Source organism: Pristiophorus japonicus, chromosome 2 (assembly GCF_044704955.1).
Source record: "Pristiophorus japonicus isolate sPriJap1 chromosome 2, sPriJap1.hap1, whole genome shotgun sequence".
Taxonomy (NCBI): Eukaryota; Metazoa; Chordata; class Chondrichthyes; family Pristiophoridae; genus Pristiophorus; species Pristiophorus japonicus.
In genome coordinates, this window is record NC_091978.1 from 51357935 (window position 1) to 51370966 (window position 13032).

At 43.1% G+C, this 13032-nt stretch overlaps 1 pseudogene; it reads right to left on the bottom strand.

Moving 5' to 3' along the window:
* The window catches only part of LOC139238333 (zinc finger protein 850-like), a 59611-nt pseudogene that overhangs the window by 17469 nt on the left and 29110 nt on the right, over window positions 1-13032 (bottom strand).

Consider the following 13032-nt stretch of genomic DNA (forward strand, 5'->3'; position numbering starts at 1 on the left):
TATCTACCTGGCCTGCTACCTTCAGGAATCCGTGGACATGCACACCAAGGTCCCTCTACACTTCTGAGTGTCCTACCATTTATTGTGTATTCCCTTGCCTTGTTAGCCCTCCCCAAATGCATTACCTCACACTTCTCCAGATTGAATTCCATTTACCAATGTTCTGCCCACCAGACCAGTTCATCAATATCTTCCTGAAGTCTACACCTTTTTTCTTCATTATCAACCACACGGCCAATTTTTGTATCATCTGCAAACTTTTTAATCATACCCCCTACATTCAAGTCTAAATCATTGACATTTATATATACCACAAAAAGCAAGGAACTACTATTAAGCCCTTTGAAACCCCAATGGAAACAGCCTCCCAGTCACAAAAACACCCATCAGCCATTACCCTTTGCTTCCTGCCTCTGAGCCAATTTTGGATCCACACCTGGCCTTGGAGCCCGGAAAGGGGCTTAAAAATGTTTGCACACAACTGCTCCATGCAGCAGTCTCCACCCCAGGTCCCCAGTAGTGCATGGGAGGAGTCCCGCATAGAAGGCCCTCCATTGGGAAACCCCGCCTCCGTTGGAAGATGACCCACCATCCAGATTGAGATTGGGCAATAAACAAACTTAATAAATTATACAGAGACTTGAGTGCCCACATCCTCAGCCATGGTGTGAAGTACACGGTGTTCTGAGATGTGAGTTAGTAATGAAAAAGTGTTGGCCACTCAGTCTGATTTAATTGCTAAATATATTCTAACTGTTTTTTCTAACTTGAGATTTGGCCTGTCATTCAGAGGGAATCTTATGAGGCCCCATTTTGTTTGTGCCCCACCCGAGAGGCTGTTAATGGCTTTAATAAACTGGCAACAATTTTTTTTTTTTTTTTAAATGTGGAAAGGGGTAACAAACACCATTAGCGACGCTTCAAAACACATGGGACAGAGCAATCCAGTTCACAGCACCCCTGCCACAGCACTCAATATCCACCCTCTCCACCATGGAGCACTATATCTGCAGTAAATACAGTCTATAAAATGACCACAGTCAGGCCATGTGGCGTCAAGGGCCAATTTGCAGAATGGATGAAAAGATGGCTACAAACCAGAAATCAGAGGGTGTGAGCTAAGTAAAGTTTCTCAGACTGGCAGGAAGTGAGAAGTAGTGCTCCGCAGGGATCCGTGCCGGGATCACTGCCGTTCACCATTATATGGACTCAGAAATTGGAGGCATGTTGTCAAAATTTGCAGCTGATACCAAGTTGGCCCTCGTGGAGACCAAGTTCTGTCTTCACACTGAGAACAACCTCCATCTTATTGTGTGGCACTACCACTGGAATACACTAATAGACTTAGCAGCTCAAAACTGAGCAGCCATAAGGTGCTGTGGGCCATCCGCAGCTGCAGAATTGTATTCCAACACAATCTGCACGCACATGGCCCGACATATTCTCACTCCTCCATTACCATCAAGTAAGCTGACCAATCTCGGTTCAATGAAGAGTGTAGAAGAGCATGCTGGGAGCAGGCACACCTATATTCAGTATCAAGACAGAAATACAGTATCAATTCGATTTGTACAGACCGAACTACACATTATATACCAGTCCAATAATGTCATATACTATCAGACTGAGATACAGTATCAATTCAACCAATGCAGTCTGAACTACATATTAGATCCTAGTCTTAAAACCTCAACAGTACCAGACTGAGATACAGCATCAATTCCATAAGTACAGACTGAACTACACATTATATACCAGCCCAATAATTTCATTTATTAATCGGACTGAGATACAGTATGAAGTCCATCTGTGCAGACTGAACAACACATTGGGGCTGAATTTGCAATCGGCTGGCTTCCCTTGGGCGATGCCTCAGATAAGCAAAAAATGTATGCACTTGCATCCTGCCTCGGGATCAATGGAGAGTTGCGGTCAGGGGCCTCTACGCTTAGGCCTATGTAGGGGCCCAAGTATCCCAGGGGCACATACAGTTCGCAACCGCCCCTGGGATCAAGTGGACCAGCCCGACCAAAGAACAGAATCCCCATTCATGCTTACGGAGATTACGTATGTACAGCATATGTGGAGTGTAGCAGAGCTGGTCTCCAGTTGTCTTGGTTAATCCTTGCCACTAGATCAAGACCTAGCTCCGTCAAGCCCATGTGGTGGTTGGTGTGCAACGGCCACCACACATTAAAAAAATCCACACACAGGCATCTTCCACCCTTCAAGATGTAGTTCGGGACCTGGAATATTAGCCTCCCAGTCACAAAAGCACCCATCAACCATTACCCTTTGCTTCCTGCCTCCGACCCAATTTTGGATTCAACTTGCCACTTTGCCATGGATCTCATGGGTTATTACTTTCGTGACCAGTCTGCCATGTGGGACCTTATAAAAAGCTTTGCTAAAATCCATAGCGCCACTCTCATCGACCCGCCCTAGTTACCTCCTCGAAAAAGTAAATCAAGTTAGTCAGACACGACCTTCCCTTAACAAACCCATGCTGACTATCCTTGATTAATCCATGTCTTTCCAAATGTAGATTTATCCTGTCGCTCAGGATATTTTTCCAATAATTTTCCCACCACCGAGGTTAGGCTGACTGGCCTGTAATTACTCGGTCTATCCCTTTTTAAACAAAGGTACGTACAACATTAGCAGTCCTCCAGAACCACACCTGTAGCCAGAGAGGATTGAAAAATGGTCAGCTATTTCCGCTTTTGCTTTTCTTTAAAGACAAAATAGTTCAGGTACAGTCGAAGTACATTGCCACCAGGGGGAAAGGAAGAACTTCTAAAGTCAGAGCTCCCTGGATGACGAAAGAGCTTGAGTGTAAGATGAAGCAGCAAAAGAGATGTTGTCAGGTCAAGAATACATCTGAGAATCAGGCTGAACATAGAAAGTTCAGAGAAGTGAAAATAAGGGGCAAAGAGAGGGTATGAGAATAGAATGGCAGCAAGCATAAAAGGTAATCGGAAAGTCTATAGGCACATAAATAGTAAACAGGTAGTAAGAGGAGGGGTGTAGCGCTACTAGGACCACTGCTTTTCTTGACATATATTAATGACTTGTACATGGGTGAAGAGAGCACAATTTCAAAATTTGCAGAGGACACAAAACGTGGAAGTATAGTGATAGACTTCAAGATGATATAGAAAGGCTGGTGGAATGGGTGGACATGTGTGAAGTCATACATTTTGGTATAATGGATGAGGAGAGGAAATATAAACTAAAGGGTACAATCTTAAGGGGGGACATGAACAGAGAGACTTGGAATATATGTGCCCAAATCATTAAAAGGTGGCAGGGCAGGTTGAGAAAGCAGTTAAAAAAATCTTATGGGATCCTGGGCTTCATGAATAGAGGTATAGAGTTCAAAAGCAAGGAAATGATATGAACCTGTATAAAACACTGGTTCAGCCTCAACTACTAGAGTATTGTGTCCAATTCTGGGCACCGCATTTTAGGGAGGATGTGAAGGCCTTGGAGAGGATGCAGAAAAGATTTACGAGAATTATTCCAGCATGACAAACTTCAGTTACATGGCTAGACTGGAGAAGCTGGGGCTGTTCTCCTTGCATTACAGAATGTTGAAAGGCGATTTGATCGAGGTGTTCAAAATCATGAGGGGTCTAGACAGAGTAGATAGAGAAACTGTTCCCAGTGGCAGAAGGGTCGAGAACCGGAGAACACAGATTCAAGGTGATTGGCAGAAGAACCAAAGGCGACATCAGAAAAAAAACGTTTTACATAGCGAGCAGTTAGGTTCTGGAATGCACTGCTTGAAAGGGTGGTGGAGGCAGATTCAATTACAGCTTTCAAAAGGGAGTTGGAAGCGTACCTGAAAGAGAAACATTTGCAGGGCTATGGGAAAGGGCACGGGAGTGGGACCAACTGAGGTGACCTCGCAGAGAGCCAGCACAGGCTCAATGGGCCGAAAAGCCGCCTTTTGTGCTGTAACTATTCTATGATTCTATGAAAGCATCAAACACTGGACAACCCCAATAATTGTAGAACACATGAAGACAGGAAAACTGACCTGCTTAAGAGAGTCAGGCTCAGGAATGAAGATTGGATTGCCAGCAGTGGGGGAAAAGTTCCGGTTCCCAGAAAACTGCCATTTAAAAGTAATGTCTCAGGGAATGAGAACTTAACCCAACCTCAGTTTTTGGAGCTGAAAAGTGGAGAAAGATTTAAAGCCACGACTAAGTGTACTGCAGAGAGAGCCCTTTTAGCCAGAACAGTGCCAGCTCAGTGTCAGTCAGGCACACACAGAATACGGAAATAGATTCTCATCGGTGTGCCTGTGGCTTAAAGCGGTACCAAAAAAAAAAAATCACATCGCGACAAATATGAATAAAATGCTCTGTGGGTTTGCAACTGTTCTCCACATGCTGTATTACCAGTAAATATCGGAGGGTTTTAGTTTATTTTAATGATCGCTGCGATTCTTTGATTTGATAAATTTGCAGCTAATTGAAGATCATGAAAAGCAGCACAATGGTCATTGTAGAGATTTAACACAGTGCAGGGTCATCGATTTGAGAATTTAAACTGTTGGGCGCTGCCTTTGTTTCCTCGCGCAGGTTGGCACCTTGCTCACAGTTGGACTCAATGCTTATATTATTTAATCAGCTCCTCTAAAAAGGATTTTGGACATTTCAATACTGCTTAAAAGGACACTAAAGGATTGTCTGGAAACCTGGATTACCGAGCTGTTAAAGGAGCTGAGTTTGATTAAAGGTGTTAATTCAACAAAGGAAATGTTAAACTTACTGTTGAAGGCGGCATGCTGGGAAGCTTGACCAAATTCAGGTGGTCTGGAAAACTACAGATATGGAGGCCTCGAGAGACTGTGGGGAACTGTTGTCAACACCAGGTGCTGTCTAGTAGTGCCAGTCTGCATAACCATGGGGGCGGGGGAAGAGAGAGAATTGAATGTCACTGAAAAGCTTGTTTTTGTCAGCAGGAATGGTATCAGAGCAGCCAATCTAAAGTGACAAAGAGAACACAGACAAACAGGGAGGAGAGCTTGGAGAAACACCAAGGAGAACATCAACAAAGAATAAACCTCTGTGTCTACTGCCTGATTCAGAGATCATTAAATGTTGGATGAAAACATTAACCCGGTTACATTATTGACATTGGAGTTGAAAAGAATATTCTAGGGTGAATAAAGTGATCACATGGAATAAATACTAACAGGTAAAAACATGACATTCTCGGCACTGGCATCATTAAACAGCCAGTGAGTAAGAAACAGTTCAGAACAATGGGGCTGAATCCTCAAACGGGCAGTGAAGAAGCAGTCATACTGTGGGATTTATATTTACACAGTTAGCGATTGTCCCGAAACACTCACTGACTTGCGTAAGGTAGAAATCATCTTTAGTCCCAATATCGTTCAAATCTGGCTGCATTTTCTGTGAGAAGTGCTGATTTCTGTTCTTCTTGGGAGAGGCTGCTGATCGCTTGATTGGATGCTTGATTTGCACACAAAGGAAACCTGCACCGAGATGCTCAGGTCACAGTATCTTGTTAGTGCCAGCCAGGTGGACAGAGCAGCGAGAGACTTTATTCCCGCTCTTGGTTACAGTAGAACAGAATATATTTAAATAGAGACAGAGATATTGAGGATGAACACTCAGCCATTCAATAATTCAATCAACGTCACTTCAATCATCAAACTCCCTGACTGGACAACCCAATGAGCTGTAGCAGGTAAACTGACTTGTAACTGCAGGAGTCAGGCTCAGTAATGAAGATTCGAATGCCTGTGTTGGTGGAAAACTGCTTTTCAAAAAGTAATGTTTTGGACTTTAAGGGAATCAAGGAATATGGGGATCAGGCAGGAAGGTGGAGTGGAGATCAATGATCAGTCATGATCTTATTGAATGGCACAGCGAGCTTGATGAACCGTGTGGCCTACTCCCGCTCCTAATTCTTATGTTCTTAATGTCTCAGAGAATGAAAACTTAACCCAAACTCAGACTTTATTCAGCTGAAAAATAGACAAATATTTAAACCCATGAGTAAGAGCTGCAGGGAGAGCCCTCTCTGCTGGAACTGTGCCAGCACAGCATTGTACATACAATAGGGAAATAGATTCTAAGCTTTGTATCTGTGGCTTAGAGGTAACACAAATCGCAGTAATGGAAATCACATCGCAACAAATATGAATAAAATGCTCTATGGGTTTGCAACTGTTCTCAACATATTTTTTACTGTTAAATATCAGAGGGGTTAGATTATTTTAATGATCGCTGTGATTATTTTTGAATTGATGAATTTTCAGCTAATTGAACATCACAATAGCAGCGCAATAGACATTGAGGAGATTTAACACACAGTGCAGAGTCGCCGATTTGAGAATTTAAGCTGTTGGGCGCTGCCTTTGTTTCCCCACGCAGGTTTGCACCTTGTTCACAGTGGATCTGCTCAGTGTTGGACTCAATGCTTGAAATAGCTTATATTGTTTAATCAACTTCCTCTGAAGGATTTTGGACATCTCAATACCGCTTTTAATGATACTAAAGGATTGTTTGGAAACCTGGATTACCGAGCTGCTAAAGGAGCTGAGAGTTTTGTTGCACAAACGGCAATTTCGCTAGTCGTGTGACTAGTTGCTGCCTGGGACGATTCCTGAGTTAAATATCAAATTACGCACTGGACAATGACAGTACTGTTAATGTTAGTTTAATGCAGGAGTAGTACAAGACTCACTACTTATACTCTATTTAACTCTGCGGAAAGGTGTTCCAAAAGGTGTTCTTTTCCGCTCAAAGTACTCAGTTATCAATACATCTCCGGGTGATCAATCCGGTCCTGACACTGTCCCTTCAAGGGTCTCTCCCCTAGTCCCTGCTTGTCGTGTGTTGTTCCCAGGTTCTCGCTGCCTCGGTGGAGTTTCCCCTCCTGGTTTATACTATTCTATAATCTGGCCCCTGTCCATTGACTACACATTTGTCTGTGCCCTGGTGATTGTAACCTGAATAACCCAATCTGTCCCATTTCCTTGATTACATTTTGTCTGTACCCTGTTGATTAGTATATTCTAGTTACTGGCGATGCTAAGGAAGCATGACTAATCAAATTTCAATTGGTAATTAATTTTATGTTCAAGGTACCTCAACCTTACTCTCAGGGGTCTTTCCATTTTATGTTGCCATAGCCTGCATATTTCCACATCCCTCCCTTTGATCAATCATTAGTTTGATTAAAGGTATTCATTCAACAAAGGAAATGTTAAACTTACTGTTCAAGAAGGCATGCTGGGAAGCTTGACCAAATTCCCGAAGTGTGACTCAGGTGGTCTGGAAAACTAGATATGGAGGCCTCGAGAGACTGTGGGGAACTGTTGTCAACACTAGGTGCTGTCTAGTAGCATCAGTCTGTGTAACCATGGGGGAGAGAGAAGTGAATGTCACTGGAAAACTTGTTTTTGTCAGCAGGAATGGTATCAGAGCAGCCAATCTAAAGTGACAAAGAGAACACAGTCCATGAGAAAGACAAATAGGGAAGCGAGCTTGAAGAGAGTCAAGAAAAACAAGGATGACATTAACAAGTAATGAAGTTCTTCATCTCGCAAAGTAGAAGAATGGGCCATTCTGAGGTTCGAGTTGCACCACTGACTTAAATGTTGTCTGAATCGCCATCTGTCTGCCGTGGCTCAGCTGGGAGTGCACTCGCCTTTGAGTTAGCATGTTTAAGCCCTCTATTAATTTTATATTATGTTTCAAGGAAATCATCTCTCATGCTTCTAAACATGAGTATATAGGCCCATTTTACTCAATCTGTCCTCATAGGAGAACACTCACATCCCAGGAATCAATCTAGTAAACCTCCATTTCATCCCCTCTAAAGCAAGTTTCTCCTCCCTTAGGTAAGGAGACCAATACTGTGCACAGTACAAATTCTCCATTGTTTTCTCAGCTTTGATGGGTCATGAAGGGAGAGACAGCCCGAATTCTCGACATGAAGTTTGCCAAATGGCCTATTGCTGCTCCTAGTTCTTATGTTCTTAAGTCCCAGTGAGCCGAACTGACTCGGAGCTGCGGGTGAAATTAAATAAAGTTCAGCCTTTAGCAGTGAAATGCTGGAGAGTCCCGACTCGGAGAGATTTCTGTTGAATCTTTACGTGAAACACTCATTAAAATCTTTGCCCAGGAATTCAGCCTAAATATTCAAAGCACAAACCGCCCAATATGGGGCCCGAACCCACATCTGAGAATAAGAGGCTCATACTCCAGCAACTGAGCGAGCCGGGCCGATCTCAATCACTCCTCTGTCTGTTGCTGCAGGGTGGCAGATGTTGGCTTTGCCCAAAGGACTTGCCTTGTTCTACAAACCATGAACCAGCTTCCTCATAATTTGCAGGTTTATCAGTAAATTGACCAACACAAGTCCGAGGGATCGATGGATTCCTCTCACTGATCGATAATAAAACTCAGATCTTCTGTTCTTTTCACCTTCCAAACATTGACATACATTTCGCTCAGTATTTAATTCACTCTGCTTTTTATTCTGTTCGTGCTTTTCCTTAAATAATTCAAACAAAATGTTTATATGTGTAGAAATGAACAGAAGATATTTACCAGATTGGTACTAGGGATGAGGGACTTCAGTTATCTGGAGAAGCTGGGCTTGTCTCCTTAGGGCAGAGAAGGTTAAGAGGGATTTGACAGAAGTGTTTAAATTCATAAATGGTTTGATATTGTAAATAAGAAGAAACTCTTTCCAGTGGCAGAAGGGTCAGTACCAAAGGACACAGATTTAAGGTGATTGACAAAAGAACAAAAGACAACATTAGGAACCATTTTTTACGCAGCGAGTTGTTGTGATTTGGAATGCACTGCCTGACAGGGCAGTGGAAGCAGATTCAACAGTAACTTTCAAAAGGGAATTAGATAAATACTGGAATGGAAACATTTATAGAGCTGTAGGAAACAGTAGGGATTTGGAACTGATTAGATAGCTCCATCACAAAGCTCCACGCACACAGAAGGCCCAGGCTCCATTCCCAGCCTATGTTTTTTAAAATTTTGTATTATTAATTCATGTGATGTGGGTGTCGCTGGCAACGCCAGCATTTATTGTCCAGCCCTAATTGCCCTGAAGAAGGAGTAGGCCATATGGCCCCTCGAACCTGCTCCGCCATTCAATAAGATCACGGCTGATCTGATCATGGACTCCGCTCTTCCCTGCCCGCTCCCCATAACCCCTAATCGTTTAAGAAACTGTCTATTTCTGTCTTAAATTTATTCAATGTCCCAGCTTCCACAGCTCTGAGGCAGCAAATTCCACAGATTTACAACCCTCAGAAGAAATTTCTCCTCATCTCAGTTTTAAATGGGCAGCCTCTTATTTGAAGATCATGCTCTCTAGTTCTAGTCTCCCCCATCAGTGGAAACATCTCTCTGCATCCACCTTGTAAAGCTCCCTCATAATCTTATACGTTTCGATAAGACCACCTCTCATTCTTCTGAATTCCAATGAGTAGAGGCCCAACCTACTCAACCTTTCCACATAAGTCAACCCCCTCATCCCTGGAATCAACCTAGTGAACCTTCTCTGAACTGCTTCCAAAGCAAGTATATCCTTTCGTAAATATGGAAACCAAAACTGCACACAGTATTCCAGGTGTGGCCTCACCAATACCTTATAAAGCTGTAGCAAGACTCCCCTGCTTTTATACTCCATCCCCTTTGCAATAAAGGCCAAGATACCATTGGCCTTCTTGATCACTTGCTGTACCTGCATACTATCCTTTTCTGTTTCATGCACAAGTACCCCCAGGTCCCGCTGTATTGCAGCACTTAGCAATCTTTCTCCATTTAAATAATAACTTGCTCTCTGATTTTTTTCTGCCAAAGTGCATGCCCTCACACTTTCCAACATTATACTCCATCTGTCAAATTTTTGCCCACTCACTTAGCCTGGCTATGTCCTTTTGCAGATTTTGTGTGTCCTCCTCACACATTGCTTTTCCTCCCATCTTTGTAATGTAGCCAAGTTTGCTGACAATACACTCAGTCCCTTCTTCCAAGTCTTTAATATAGATTGTAAATAGTTGGGATCCCAGCACTGATCCCTGCGGCACCCCACTAGTTACTGGTTGCCAACCAGAGAATGAACGATTTATCCCGACTCTGTTTTCTGTTAGTTAGCCAATCCTATATCCATGCTAATATATTACCCCCAACCCCGTGAACTTTTATCTTATGCAGTAGCCTTTTATGTGGCAACTTCTCAAATGCCTTCTGGAAGTCCAAATACACACCACATCCACTGGTTCCCCTTTATCCTCTCTGTTCGTTTGTTACGGGGACCCCAGCTATTTACAATATACATTAATGATTTAGATGAAGGAATTGAGTGTAATATCTTCAAGTTTGCAGATGACACTAAGCTGGGTGGCAGTGAGAGCTGTGAGGAGGATGCTAAGAGGCTGCAGGATGATTTGGACAGGTTAGGTGAGTGGGCAAATGCATGGCAGATGCAGTATAATGTAGATAAATGTGAGGTTAGAGGTTATCCACTTTGGTGGCAAAAACATGAAGGCAGAATATTATCTGAATGGTGACAGATTTGGAAAAGGGGAGGTTCAACGAGACCTGGGTGTCATGGTACATCAGTCACTGAAAGTTGGCATGCAGATACAGCAGGCAGTGAAGGTGGCAAATGGCATGTTGGCCTTCATAGCGAGAGGATTTGAGTACAGTGAGGTCTTACTGCAGTTGTACAGGGCCTTGGTGAGGCCACACCTGGAATATTGTGTACAGTTTTGGTCTCCTAAACTGAGGAAGGACATTCTTGCTATTGAGGGAGTGCAGCGAAGGTTCACCAGATTGATTCCCGGGATGGCAGGACTGACATATGAAGAAAGACTGGATGGACTAGGCTTATATTCACTGGAATTTAGAAGAATGAGGGGATTTCATAGAAACATAAAATTCTGATGGGATTGGACAGGTTAGATGCAGGAAGAATGTTCCCGATGTTGGGGAAGCCCAGAACCAGGGGTCACAGTCTAAGGATAAGGGGTAAGCCATTTAGGACAGAGAGAAGGAGAAACTTCTTCACTCAGAATTGTGAACCTGTGGAATTCTCCACCACAGAAAGTTGTTGAAGCCAGTTCATTAGATATATTCAAAAAGGAGTTAGATGTGGCCCTTACGGCTAAAGGGATCAATGGGTATGGAGAGAAAGCAAGAATGGGGTACTAAAGTTGCATGACCAGCCATGATCATACTGAATGGTGGTGCAGCTATTTTCTTTCCTCAAAAAACTGCAGCAAATTTGTCAAACATGACTTCCCTTTTTGTGTGAAATGAGAAAGGACTAATTAGCAATCTTGTTGTGCGAGGACCCTTGGGGAAGGCTAATCATAACATGGTAGAATTTTTTATTAAGATGGAGAGTGACACAGTTAATTCAGAGACTAGGGTCCGGAACTTAGAGAACGGTAACTTCGATGGTATGAGTCGTCAATTGGCTGTAGACTGGCAAAGGATATTTAAAGGGTTGACGGTGGATAGGCAATGGCAAACATTTAAAGATCACATGGATGAACTTCAACAATTGTACATCTCTGTCTGGAGTAAAAATAAAACGGGGAAGGTAGCTCAACCGTGGCTAACAAGGGAAATTAAGGATAGTGTTAAATCCAAGGAAGAGGCATATAAATTGGCCAGAAAAAGCAACAAAGCTGAGGACTGGGAGAAATTTAGAATTCAGCAGTGGAGGACAAAGGGTTGAACTAGGAAGGGGAAAATAGAGTATGAGAAGAAGCTTGCTGAGGACATAAAAACTGACTGCAAAAGCTTCTATAGCTATGTGAAGAGAAAAAGATTAGTGAAGACAAACGTAGGTCCCTTGCAGTCAGAATCAGGTGAATTTATAATGGGGGACAAAGAAATGGCAAACCAATTGAACAATTACTTTGGTTCTGTCTTCACAAGGGAAGACACAAATAATCTTTCGGAAGGGATACTAGGGAACAGGAGGAGGAGGAACTGAAGGAAATCCTTATTGGTCAGAAAATTGTGATAGGGAAATTGATGGAATTGAAGGCCGATAAATCCCCAGGGCCTGATAGTCTGCATCCCAGAGTACTTAAGGAAGTGGCCCTAGAAATAGTGGATGCATTGATGATCATTTTCCAACAGTCTATCAACTCTGGATCAGTTCCTATGGACTGGAGGGTAGCTAATGTAACAGCACTTTTTAAAAGAGGGAGAGAGAAAACAGGGAATTATAGACCGGTTGGCCTGACATCAGTAGTGGGGAAAATGTTGGAATCAATTATTAAAGATGAAATAGCAGCGCATTTGGAAAGCAGTGACAGGATCGGTCCAAGTCAGCATGGATTTTCGAAAGGGAAATCATGCTTGACAAATCTTAGAATTTTGTGAGGATGTAACTAGTAGAGTGGACAGGGGAGAACCAGTGGATGTGGTGTATTTGGACTTTCAAAAAGGCTTTTGACAAAGTCTCACACAAGAGATTGGTGTGCAAAATTAAAGCACATGGTATTGGGGGTAATGTATTGACGTGGTTAGAGAACTGGTTGGCAGACAGGAAGCAGAGAGTCGGGATAAACGGGTCCTTTTCAGAATGGCAGGCAGTGACTAGTGCGGTGCCGCAGGGCTCAGTGCTGGGACCCCAGCTATTTACAATATACACCAATGATTTAGATGAAGGAATTAAGTATAATATCTCCAAGTTTGCATATGACACTAAGCTGGGTGGCGGTGTGAGCTGTGAGGAGGATGCCAAGAGGCTGCAGGGTGACTTGGACAGGTTAGGGGAGTGGGCAAATGCAATGCAGATGCAGTATAATGTAGATAAATGTGAGGTTATCCACTTTGGTGACAAAAACATGAAGGCAGAATATCTGAATGGCAGCAGATTAGGAAAAGGGGAGGTGTAACGAGACTTGGGTGCCATGGTACGTCAGTCATTGAAAGTTGACATGCAGATACAGCAGGCGGTGAAGGCGGCAAATGGCATGTTGGCCTTCATAGCTAG